Source organism: Musca domestica, unplaced genomic scaffold (genome assembly GCF_030504385.1).
Source record: "Musca domestica strain aabys unplaced genomic scaffold, Musca_domestica.polishedcontigs.V.1.1 87, whole genome shotgun sequence".
In the NCBI taxonomy this organism is placed as follows: domain Eukaryota; kingdom Metazoa; phylum Arthropoda; class Insecta; order Diptera; family Muscidae; genus Musca; species Musca domestica.
The window spans coordinates 2,411,075-2,424,332 of NW_026712423.1; positions in this window are offsets into that span (position 1 = coordinate 2,411,075).

Consider the following 13,258-nt stretch of genomic DNA (forward strand, 5'->3'; position numbering starts at 1 on the left):
TTAAAAAAAAATGTAAAAATTATATTTTTTGACTTTGTTGCAGTTTTTTTTTTATCTCACCCTGTATATGGACGTTTCTATCTAGCAAAGCTGAGTCGATCTAGCCAAGTAGTATGTACGTCCGTATGTCGGTCCGTCTGTCCATGTTAATTTGTAGTCAAGCTACAGGTCGCAATTATGGCCTCATCCTCACGTTGAAATGGACCAAAAACAGGACATTTTTCTGTTATGATGTTTCTTAATAGGGCACAATTAGAGTTTAGGACTAACAGAAGCCTACCAATTTGGATGGCTATCGAACAATATTTAGCGGGTGAAGTAGACCCTTCCTTTTATGTAAGAAAATACGAAAATTTGTAATTAACCGCGAATATCTTTATACCTGGAAAAACTGAAACACACGTAAAGGTAACTTCGGACCAATTTATATTGATGCTGATATCCAAAAGCTTATAATTAAAGAACCGCTAGGCTGATTTTTACAATTCAATATGGCATCAAATTAAAATTTAACAAAATTGCGAAAAAAATATGCCAAGAAAAAATTAAATATTTTTCTGTTACATTTTTTTAAATTGCTGTCATATTTATTATCACATGCGGTTTTTTTATACCCTACACCACAAGGTGGTCAGGGTATTATGACTTTGGGTATTTGTTTGTAACAGGCAGAAGGAAATGAGATAGACCCATAGTTCCTTTTGATGATCTGCATAGAATCACATTCTGAGTCGATTTATGCATGTCCGTCCGTCTGTCCATGTATTTTTGTAAACAAAGTACAGGTCGCATTTATTGCCCGATCCAGATGAAATTTTGCAAAGATCTTTTGTTTGGCCCAAGGACGAACCCTATTGAACTTGGAGCTAATCGGTCAAAATTTAGATATAGCTCCCATATATATCTTCGTCCGATTTGCTTTTTATTGTGCACCAAACGTGTAATATCAGCCCGAATTGTATGGAATTTTGCATATACACCCAAATTAGGCCTGAAAATATGTATGTCAAATTTGATCGAAATCGGTTCAGATATAGCTATAGCTCCCATATATATTGTTCATCCGATTTATTATTTTTGTCCACCGCCGCCGTAATATGCACTCTGTAACAGCAATATTTAGGGAAATATATCAAATACAGCTCAGAAATGCATTCGCTAAATTTTATCGAGATCGGTTCAGATATAACTTCGTCCGATTTACTTTTGATTGTGCACCAAACGTCTAATATTTGTCCAAATGGGATGGAATTTGGCACTTACGATCGAATTGAGTCTGGAAGCTAGTATGTCAAATTTGGTGAAGATCGGTTCAGATATAGCTATAGCTTCCATATATATTATTCATCCGATTTATTATATTTGTTACCCACAACCGTAATATGCACTCTGAACAACGATATTCCGGAAAATATATCAAATACAGCTCAGAAATATCTTTGCCAAATTTTATCGAGATCGGTTCAGATTTGGATATAGCTCCCATATATATCTTTATCCGATTTCAAATTAATTGTGCACCAAATGGACAATACAATTCCGAATTTAAAAGATACAAATGCTTCGGCATATTTAGTCCTTTGAACTTTAAATTATAATTATAATCATAGGGTCCATGATTGAATTCTCCCATAAAAACTTTTAATTGTTATGTGGAGCTCTACTTAATTAGCAAAGTGGTGTAGGGTATCATAAAGTCGGCCCCGCACGACTTTAAGACTTTCTTTACTGGTTTCAATTTGACTTTTACGTTTTGTAAAGTTATTTTTTACACTCTACAACACTATTTGTTGAGAGTATTATATACAGGTCGCAATTATTGTCCGATCCTCACGAAATTTTGAACAAGGTAGGGTTAGGGTTCATAAGGACCAGAAAATTATAGTTCTTGCACGTATATATAAGGGGTATCGTATGTAGGGAAAATTCCCCCGGTCAAAAAATAAACGTAACATTTGTGCGGGGGCATTATTAAAAAAATGAAATCTGACAAATTGGATTTGGACCTAAGGGTCTTTCCACATATTATAGTGTTGTAGGGTACCACACGGTCGGCCCCGCTCGTCTATAACATTTCCATACTTATTTCATTTATAACTTTGTTGTCCTTTGTTTTCTTATAAAACTTAGTAGCTTGTGAAAAACAATTATTTTAATTGAAAAGCCTTGAACAAAGAAAATAAATATATTTAAAATTCATTTCAGTTAAGACTATCAAAGTTTCTAGTCCTCCAAAATTATCAATAGTCACAAGTTTCGGCACTTTTTTTCCACACAAAATGTTTCTATCTCTGTTCGCATTTACATTAAGCCTACTTCTGTTTTTCCTATTCGTCTTTCCCATCGGTGATGTCATACGCATTGCAATGTTAATTTTAATTTATGTCCCATCTTTGATTATTATTTTGATAATATCCTCGGTGACGCTGATGATTATGCGATGCATGGAAAATCCAATTTTGCCTCTGAACATTGTTCTGATACGAATAATTTGGTGTGTTTGCATGGCTGCATTGGTCTTAATAACAAGTCTAATGGCCATAATTCTGCGAATGTCGTACAATTTGGATGACTAGACGGGTGATGGGGTGGGAGAAATTAATAAAATGAAGGGTATGTATGAACTTGTTGAATATTGGGTTTGGAAAAATAATGTGTTTGCTTTCTATTTCAGAGATGGAATTCTAAAAAAAACTTGGTTCTGAAATGCCATTTACCTGTCTCTTTAAGAATGTATTAAATAAATAAAAATTGTAAATTATATACTTCCTGACAATAAACAATTGAAAGAACTCTTTTTATAAACCGATTACATTGCAATCCTTAAATCTTGAAATATGTTACGAAAGTCACCTCCACTATTTCGCTATGCCCAACTTTTATCCCTTCCTTCCCGGTTAATTTTTATACCCTCCACCATAGTATGGAGGGAATATTGTGTTTGTCATTCCGTGTTTGTCACTTCGAAATATACATTTTAGACCCCACAAAGTATATATATTCTTGATCAGCAATGTCCGTCTATCCGTCTGTTCGTCTTTGAAAATCACTCTAGCTTCCGAACAAAATAAAGATTGATAAAATTTTACTCAAATGTATATTATGTCTGCATGACTTTTGTTATTGAAAATAGGCCATGTAGGTCGACGTTTTGGTATAGCTCCCATATAACGGTACCCCACGATATTCGGTAGTTTGATGACTTTAGGCAACATTATTCTCCGGAATTCTTTCAAATTTGGTATTTGAAGTTCGTAGTGGATACTACAGCCTAAGATAGAAAATTGTCTGTGCAGATCCACGTCTTCGTATAACCCCCATATAACTGTACCTCCCGATATTCGGTACTTTCTTGATTTTAGCGACACTATTTACCGGAATCGTTTCAAATTTGGTATTTGAAATTCGTAATGGATACTACAGCCTATGACAGAAAATTGTCTGTGTAGGTTCACGTTTTCGTATAGCTCCCATATAACGGTACCTCCCTATAGTCGGTACTTTGTTGGAATTTTTTCAAATTTGATGTTCGTAGTGGATACTACAGCCTAAGGCAGAAAATTGTTTGTGCTGGTTCACGTTTTCGTATAGCCTCCATATAACAGTACCTCCCGATATTCGGTACTTTGTTGATTTTAGCGACATTGTTCACCGGAATTCTTTCAAATTTGGCATTTGATGTTCGTAGTGGATATTACAGCCTAAGACAGAAAATTGTCTGTGCAGGTCGACGTCTTCGCATAGCCCCCATATAACGGTACCTCCCGATATTCGGTATTTTGATGATTTTAGAAGTTTCGCATTTGAATATTGTAATGGTTTATGACAAAAGGCACTTATACAGGTCCATGTCGTCGTATAGACGCTAATGTAAAAGCTACATTCGGTATTTTTAAGATTTTAACAGAATTTTTAACGGATTTTATTTATTTATTTATTTTTTTTTTTTGAGAATTGCCAAATTCGTTCCAAATGGTGGAGGGTGTTCAAAGTTCGGCCCTGTTCGGTAAAAAAGCTACTTGTTTCTCTTTCTTATTTTCAATGTTTTCTTTATTCCGCAAATTTACTCATTATAGTTTATCAGCTAATAAACAAAATAAAGTTATAAGTATTTTTTGTATACTCTTTCCCATATTTATTCGTTAATTTTGCATAGCCTCCACCTTGTTTGTTTCTTAACTCTATTTATCTTCTTTTTCGCTACTTTTGAAATAATAATAAACTATGCATTAAATATAGTAAGATAACAAACATGGAGATGCGCACACATACATATTTTCGTTGCAATGGTATTATGTGCTTTATTCTCAGCAACAACAGTAGAAGTAGCAGAAATAGCAGCAGCAACTCGTTTGCGGAAATTGAAGAGCTTCCGTCTTTACTGTTGCAAGTTGCAAAATTTTTAGTTATGCAGAGCCGGATGTTAATTGTTATTCAGAGGATAGCGAACTCAAACACTGCAAAACAAAAACTAAAGAAGGCACGAATTTTTGCTCGAAATTATGGAAGATATATGATAGTGCTTTGTGGGTGTGTGTGGAATGCAAAGAAGTTTGTAAGAAAGATATTTTAATACACGCTTACCATGGTGTTGTGTGTGTTGGGAAACAAAACTCTTATATTGCAGTGAAATGTTTTGGAAAATATTGTCAAAATATGGAGGACTTAATCCCATCTTTAGATCTTGCGTAATAAACAGCAAATAATATAACTTTAAAAGGTAAGATAAGGCAAAAATCCTTCGGTTCGAGGCTAAGAATCTCCGATAGTAAATGAGAACAACGCTATCCCTGTAGACCAAAGCTCGTTGAACTTGTATAGATGTCTAGACATCAGTTGTACCTACTTACAGCCTCTATGTCGTTGATCAACCTCTAGGAATTAAATTTATAGAAGTCGCTTGCCATCTGATGAGACGAACTTCTTAAAATTACGATCGACTATGTCCGACCGACCAAGGAAGATATCCAAAGGGAAGAACCGATATGTCACAAGAAACGATGTTATATGACTTCGGTCTGGAAAGGAACCTTTAATTCTGAAGATGCGGTCCTAAGAAAACAAATAAACATTAAATAGGTTTGACTGCCGAAACAAAGCGTTAAAATTCCTAGTGATATCTAGGTTGATGGCTATAGTTCCGTTGAATCCAACGAAGGTATTAAAAACCCTTTAAGCACGGGGTCGTGGAGTAACCAGTCCTAAGAACCGAAGGGATGATGACTAAATCCGCATTTATTCCGCTGTTCTTCGTACCCTTACCAAAATAATGAATTCGAAAAACGGCTATAGAAGGAAAATAGACCTGTAGATTCTACCCTGAGGGAAATCAAAACCCCGCTTCAGTATAAGAATCATCATAGCCAACAACTCCTGATAGGCTCTAGTTTAAGAAAATTATTGAATAGGGGCTTCAAAACCACGTAACTACATTTCCCGAACTTTTCAATGCTATGTCGGAAATTTTGTCTTTATTGAAGGATTTCCGTGCTACCTGGTGTGAAAGCACAGAGGTCGACAAACCCACTATCCTTCCGAAGAGAGACGTTATCTACAGATGAGCTATTTGCAGAAAATGAACTTCTAAACGACGCGATTCAAGACATCCTCCACCAAGCTGATTTAAAAGAATGGTATACCTCAGTTCTTCAAATCCTAGCATGAACCTGTCCCGCCAATATCTGAACCTTATGTTGGCCAAAACTGACTGCAGCACCAGCGACGTCTACGAGGCTTGAACACGTATTCTTGTATCTTGTATTCGAGTAGGTGAACATTGGCTTGAATTATCTATTCGACGCATATCTCGTAGATCACGGAAGTCGTGTATAAAAATATGTTTTCATATCCTACCAAAATTTGCCTTATATATAAAGGTTCTAGATCCCATATGTCTCAACGAAATCCATTTCGGACGTTATAAGTCTGTTTAGGCATATGCGTTAGTCTGGCCAGCTGATGCACACTGTATCTCTACAAGAAAGTGTCTGATTTGATCCAAACTTTGTACATTGATATGTTGTATACCAAACTTAAAACAACTTCGGAAGTGGTCAAAATATGTCTACTCCTTCTAGTATCTTCGTTAAAAGAGTTCTATATGCTGTTCATATTAGGCATAACGTAAAATTTAGACAAGACTTAGGTGAGGTTCAGAAATGTTCTATATTAAAAAACGTTAACTCTTTAAATTGAGAAAAATAGTGCATAACATCCTTCAAATTTTGCATATCCCAAAATATTTGTCAATGTAAGACCAGGTGTGAGGAATGATGTAGCCGATATAAATTTAAGTTTACCCATGCTAATATTTATATTAGACTTTAGTCAAGAGATACTTTCCACCAAATTATGAATTCTCATAAAATATGAAATCAATGCCCGAGTCTCTGCCAACATTACATATTAAAACCAGATAATATATCTCGCATGAAGATGTGTCGGGCCAATCCTATTCATAAATAGCAAAAACTTTCCCCACTTCTCTTCTAAGTTCGCAACATGACAATATTTTTCTACTAACGTTAGATCTAGTGTAAAGTTGGGTTATGTAGCTCTAATCTCTATGGTATGTCCACCAAAAAATTTTATTCATAAATAAATAGTTATATGGTATATAACTGTATAACTATAAGAGAACCGACCAATTTTCTTTATTAATTTTTTAAAAATTTAATCTTACTTCCTGATATGAGAGAGGAATAATAATAAAATATATTAAAAACAAGTAAGCAAAGGCTACAGTCGAGCGGGGCCGACCGTTGAATACCCTACAACACTATAATGAACCATACAGTTTATATAGGCGAAATACTCGACAGAATTCCACAAGATATTGTGACAAATAATAAAAGAAAACCTTCAGGTTTCGTTCTCTAATTTTCGAATAATAGCAACTTAAACTAATTTGCTCATTTCCAATTTATTGGTCGATGTTGCACGTAAATGGTCTTCCTAGATCTGGAACCAATATTTCCCAAAGACCTATAACCTCTCAGAAGTGGCAAAAGATTAACATTTATTATTGGTTTTTGACTGAAACGCATCTATATGAGATACAGACATTTGACTATATTCTTCAACGAAATCAGCGTTAACGAAATAGTCGGAAGTGCGTCTTTCCTGTATTTGTGAATTCTCCAAAAAGTCACTGGAATGGACATTTTCGTATTTTGTCTACAAAAGTTGGCAAACTATTTCACACATTGAATATTTTTGGATGGCCATCCAAAACTGCTTGGCTTTTGCAATGTCCGGTAACCCCCATTCAAATGTGCGTAAGGATCGGGCGATAATTATGACCTGCAGACAATTTTGCAGTTTTTTTGTCCATTTCAACCCCTAAATATATGGCGATCATCTCCAAAAAGAGTAGGCATCTATTCTGACCCTCATCTTATCCCCATGCAAAATTTCCTAAGGATCGGCCCATAAATGAGATCTGTATATGATATCCTGATATCCTAACTACTTAGCTTTGTTAGCTGTAGAACAAATGTTTAATTCAAAATGAAAATATGCCAAAAATATGACAAAATTGAAAAAATATGAGAAAATTTTACAAAAACAATATTTTCATCTTTAGAGAGATATTTTTATGCGATTTTTTAGACGTTTTTTCTTTCCTGCCAAGAGGCCATTCTGAATTAATGAGAACTGTCGAAATCAGTTCAGCCGTTCTCGACATATAAGATATCTTTCAAACATATCTCCTTTGATAGACATATATATCATACATATTTTGCTATATATCCGATTTGTTGGATAATAACAATGTAAAGGTCAGAAGTAACCTTGTGATGGTTTTGTGATTTCGCCGGGATTTAAAATATTCACGGTTTAATGAAAAATTTTGATTTTTTTCAACACAAAAGATATGGTATATTTTACCCGCTAAATATTATCCGATGACCACCCAAATTAGTAGGCTTCTTCCCCGCCCTAAACTCTATCTACATGCGAAATTTCGCGTCGATTGATTTATAATTGCGACCTGTATAGCTACTGCAAAATCCGACATTTTTTCAGTATTTGGTCCATTTCGACCCCTAAACATTTGGCGATCATCTCCAAAACCAATAGGGTTCTATTCTGGTCCAATCCCCACCTACATTCTAAATTTCGTGAAGATCGGGCCATAATTGCGACCTGTAGAGTGATTACAAATTAACATGGACACACGGACGGACATACATAGCTAGATCGACTCATCTCGGCGAGTTAGGAAGATCCATATATACTTTCCTATGTGGGAAACCAATATTTCGAGGTGTTACATAATATTTGGCCCAATCAAACTTATAATACCCCCAAACACATAGTTTTGTAGGGTATAAAAATGACAGATAAATTTGCCTTCATATCTTACATAGACCAGGGGCTGGATTCTTGTTCTATGAAAATATGAAATTAAAAATATTTCCTTTATAAATTTTTTCATTTGACATTTTTTTTATTTATTAAAGTTTTCATTTCATATTTTCATTGAACAAGAATTGAAGCCCAGAACCCTATCAATATACTTAAAACAAGTAAGGAAAGGCTATAGTCCTTCGGGGTCGACAGTGTGATATATATGATAACTAGCTGGCCCGGTTCGCGTTGCCGGCCCGTAGTTTTTGTCTATTATGCATATTTGTCAATGCCTAATTATTCAAAGATATGAATATTATAAATGTTCACGTACTGGTCGATTAGTTTTTAATTTTTAGTCAAATGAGCATTAATTTGGAATTTACTGTACTTTATACACCTCATAATTAAGGGCTAATTGATTTAAGAATAGCCAAAGTTAATTACTCTTTTAAACCCATTAGCACCTCAGATTGTGCATTAGAGTCCTCATAAGTCCCCCTAACCATGTCAGTCTGTTTGTCCGCCAAAAGGTGGACTTGAGGGTTTACTATTTCATGGAGAAAATTGTAAAATTTGTAGATATGTTGAAATTTTTGTGTAAGATTTTCACCCCCAAATACATATTTTTAGCCAAATCCTTTGAAATGTGGTAAAATTCAAAACATCGACATACATTGAAAACTTTCTTCACCCCTTATAATCCAAGATGACAAATAGAGGCCAAATCGAAAATATAGCAGAACAACATAGCATACCAAACTGAAAAAAAAATCAAGTGATTTAAATAAGTAAAATTAGTTTTATCCACCTCATAATTGAGGTCAGACTGGTTTCAGAATAGTCAAATATAATTACTATTTTACACCCATTTGTCATTTAAATTGTAAATTGGAGACCCCATAAAGTCCATATTTTCATCATAGTATAATTCAATGACGATTCAACAAATATCCGGTCCCGTGCTACTTTCTTATATTTGTAATATGTTCATGTTTTCACAATTTATTTCATACAGATGTATTTCCGAAATCTACATTCCCAACCAATATTTGTCTTTTCTGACCACACATTAGATGTGAAAGTGGATTTAGGGATACTCCAATGTGGGGACTTTACATGAATAAATTTCTATGTGGCAATTATTTGTACGATGGTTCCTTACCCCAGTTTAGTATAAATACAATTTTTTAGTGGTCAAGACCAATATGGGCCCTACTCCGAAAATTTTATGCGAAGAGGTTCTCTGCCAAATAAGGGCCAAAAATAGAAGAAAGTGGCGAAGACTCCAAAAATAGCTTAAATCATACGATGGTTATATATGATCGATATCATGACCTGCAAAAGCGATTTAAGGTATCTTAAACGTTCAGGAAGAATTTTTGGAAGGATAGAAATCCTTTTCTTACTAAAAGTCCCATTCGCTCTACTATTTTGCACCCTTTATGTTTGGTATTTTACTGATTGTACTCCCAAAAATTTTTGCATTTTGAGCTCTCATTGGATGGATTATTGTCACATGAAAGAAGTAGGTCCACGCTTTGAAATAAGCCCCATTAGTCTTTTTCGGTCATTTTTGTTTGTTTAAATGTCTGCGCATCTTCCAGCTGAAGCACGATGTAGGCCCTGAAGTTGAAAGGTAGATGTCAGTTACCATCGTTTTTCGCACTTATTTCACTTTTTTGGTGAAAAATTGTATATAGTGAAAAAAATATTCTTTATTTTGTTCACAAAAAATCGACTGAATTCAATATGATATTACAAATTGAAAAAAATTGACAAAAGAAGAATAACAAATTGAAAAAATCTTCAAATTGTTCGCTGATTTTTTACAACAACTGTTTAAAGATCCTTACAAAGTTTGTCAATAGAATGTACTTTTATTTTAAAATTCAATTCCATTGGAAATTTTTTTCGATATTTTCCCGTTTTGAGAATTGTTGCAATGAGATCTCTTTTTTCGTGATTTTTTTTAACGATTTTGAAAAAGTAATTATCTTTTTACTTTGGTGTGAACGCATTAAATTATTTCGGTATCATCTATTCCGTTTCGCCACCACATAATTCGGTACTACACTTCCATGTAACCCGCCATCAATTTCAGTTCTCAAGAAATCAAGTCAATTAAATAAATTGGTATTAATATTCGAATTCAAAAATAAAATATAAAAAACACTACAAATGTACATTAGAAAAAAGTAAGTCAAAATGGAAAAAATCATGCAAAATAAAACATTGCTATTGTACATTTCAAAAGTCAAAACGAAAATGTTAACATATCACATTTTTACGCGATTTTTTTTGGATATTATCCTTTTCGGATAAGAGACAATTCCGAATTTGTATGAATCATTAAAATCAGTTCAGCGGTTCTTAAGTTATAAGCGTAGTAACTAACACAACTTTAATTTATATATATTAGATGCATAGATAGATTAAAAAGTATGCGTGGTCAGTTCCTCAGCCCCCAAACAAATACTTAGGGTTGGAGGGAAGGTCAACAGTATCTCATGTAATAATTTTTAAACCAATATCTTGTTTATTTGGGAAATATAAGGATTTTAGATAAATCGAAACAGTGAGCGTAAAAGGAGGCGTGGTCAATATTGTTTTCTTTAAAAACCTAACTCGGGGTATGACAAACGTTTGTACAAAAAATTATGCAAATCGGTCCAGCCGTTTTCAACTGATTCCGTTACCAACAAACAACAATTGATTTTTATATATATAGATACTCCAAAAACATAGTGTTGTAAAGTGAAAAATATTATGAAACGTAAAATTCAATATTGATAAAAAATATGACAAAATGTAACAATGGTAAGAAACAATATTCACTTTTTTATTGTCATATAATTACCCGACTTTCTTAGAATGTATCCTTTTCTGGCTAGAGGCCATTCCAAATTTGCGACAATTGTCAAAATCCGTCCGTGAGTTCAGGCGGTCTAACTAACATCCCCTTCATTGATTAATGAGATTATATGTATCTTGCTATATATGCGATGTCCTGGACATGAGCATCAATGTAACGGTCAAAAGTGACATTCTTGTGCATTTGAGATTTCGCCAGGATTAGAAATATCCGCGATTTAGTGGAATTTTTCAATTTAGATATAGCTCAGATATACATCTTCAACCAATTTCGGGTTATTTGTGCAATAAATGGCCAATATCAGTCCCAATGACCTGCATTTTGGTACATCCGAGCAAATTTATCCTAGAAGCAAGTACATCAAAATTTGATGAAAATCGGTTCAGATATAGCTCCCAAATATATGTTTCATTCGATTAGATTCTTAAGTCCCTTACATTCGTAATATGCACCCCAACAAGAATGATATTTGGTACCAGATATCAGATATAGTTCAGAAATACCTCTTGATATAGCTTCCATATATATCCTTAATCTCATTTCCGATTGTGCAAATAATGGCATATATCAGCCCAAATGGAGTGAATTTCGGGTCTTACCATTTCCATTTAGTGGAACTCGGCTCCGATATATTTTAACATAATCCTTCTCATGCATTCTCCAGCAATGTTATTTTAACATGTGTGCAAAATGTTAGCCATCTATCTCAATTCATTCGAAATATAGCGTGACTACAACAGACAGACAGACAGACAGACAGACGGACATCGCTAAATCGTCTTAGAATTTTACGCTGATCAAGAATATATATACTTTGTTGGTTCTACCATGAGTATTTCGAGGAGTTACAAACGGTATGACAAAGTTAATATACCCTCCAAAGTATGGTGGAGGGTATAAAAAATCGGTGAATAATGTCGCTAAAATCATCAAAATACCGAATATCGGGAGGTACCGTTATATGCGGGCTATACGAAGAAGTGGACCTGCACAGACAGTTTTCTGTTATAGGCTGTAGTATAGATTACGAATTTCAAACACCATATTTGAAAGAATTCCGGTGAATAATGTCGCTAAAATCATCAAAATACCGAATATCGGGAGGTGCCGTTATATGAGGGATATACAAAGACAGCACAGACAATTTTCTGTCAAGGGCTGTAATATCCATCTCGAATTTCAAATACCAAATTTGAAACGATTCCGGTAAATAATGTTGCTAAAATCATTAAAATATCGAATATCGGGAGGTACCGTTTTATGGGGCCATACGAAGACGTGGACCTGCATAGACAAATTTCTGTCTTAGGCTGTAGTATCCATTAGGAAATTCAAATTCCAAATTGGAAACAATTCCGGTGAATAATGTGGCTAAAATCAAGAATATGGGGAAGTGCCGTTATATGGGGGCTATACCAAAACGTGGACCTACATGGTCCATTTTCAATACCAATTCAATACCAGACACAGCGTACATTTGAGTAAAATTTTATCAATCTACTTCAATTTGTTCGGAAGCTAGAGTATATATATACTTATATAAAATGTGTATTTCGAGGTGTTACAAACGGAATGACAAACTTAATATACCCTCCATACTATGGTGGAAGGTAAAAAAAATCATATAAAATCATGATTGTTTTTAAGGTCCTACAAACGTTTTCGTCATATTTTAAAAAAATCTTCTAGAAATAAAACAACGTTATAGCAGAAACTAAAAGACTGCTTAATAAGAGTAGAATCTGCTCGATTTCGAAAAAATTTTCTCCCCCCTATTCGAGCGACATCGACAAATTCGACTTTTTCCGCTCCAATAAACGATCGCTCGAATGCTTCTATTTTAAAGGTGCATAGTGGTGAAGGTTATTACATATTCATCGAACTTTCGTCCTGGCATTTAAAATTAACTTGTTATAAATCAAAATGGCTTTAAAATAATATAGAATACCACCAAAATAGTACATCTATTCATATCTCATGTCGATATTTGTAATCCGTTAATTACATTTTATTCAAATAAACCAATAAATA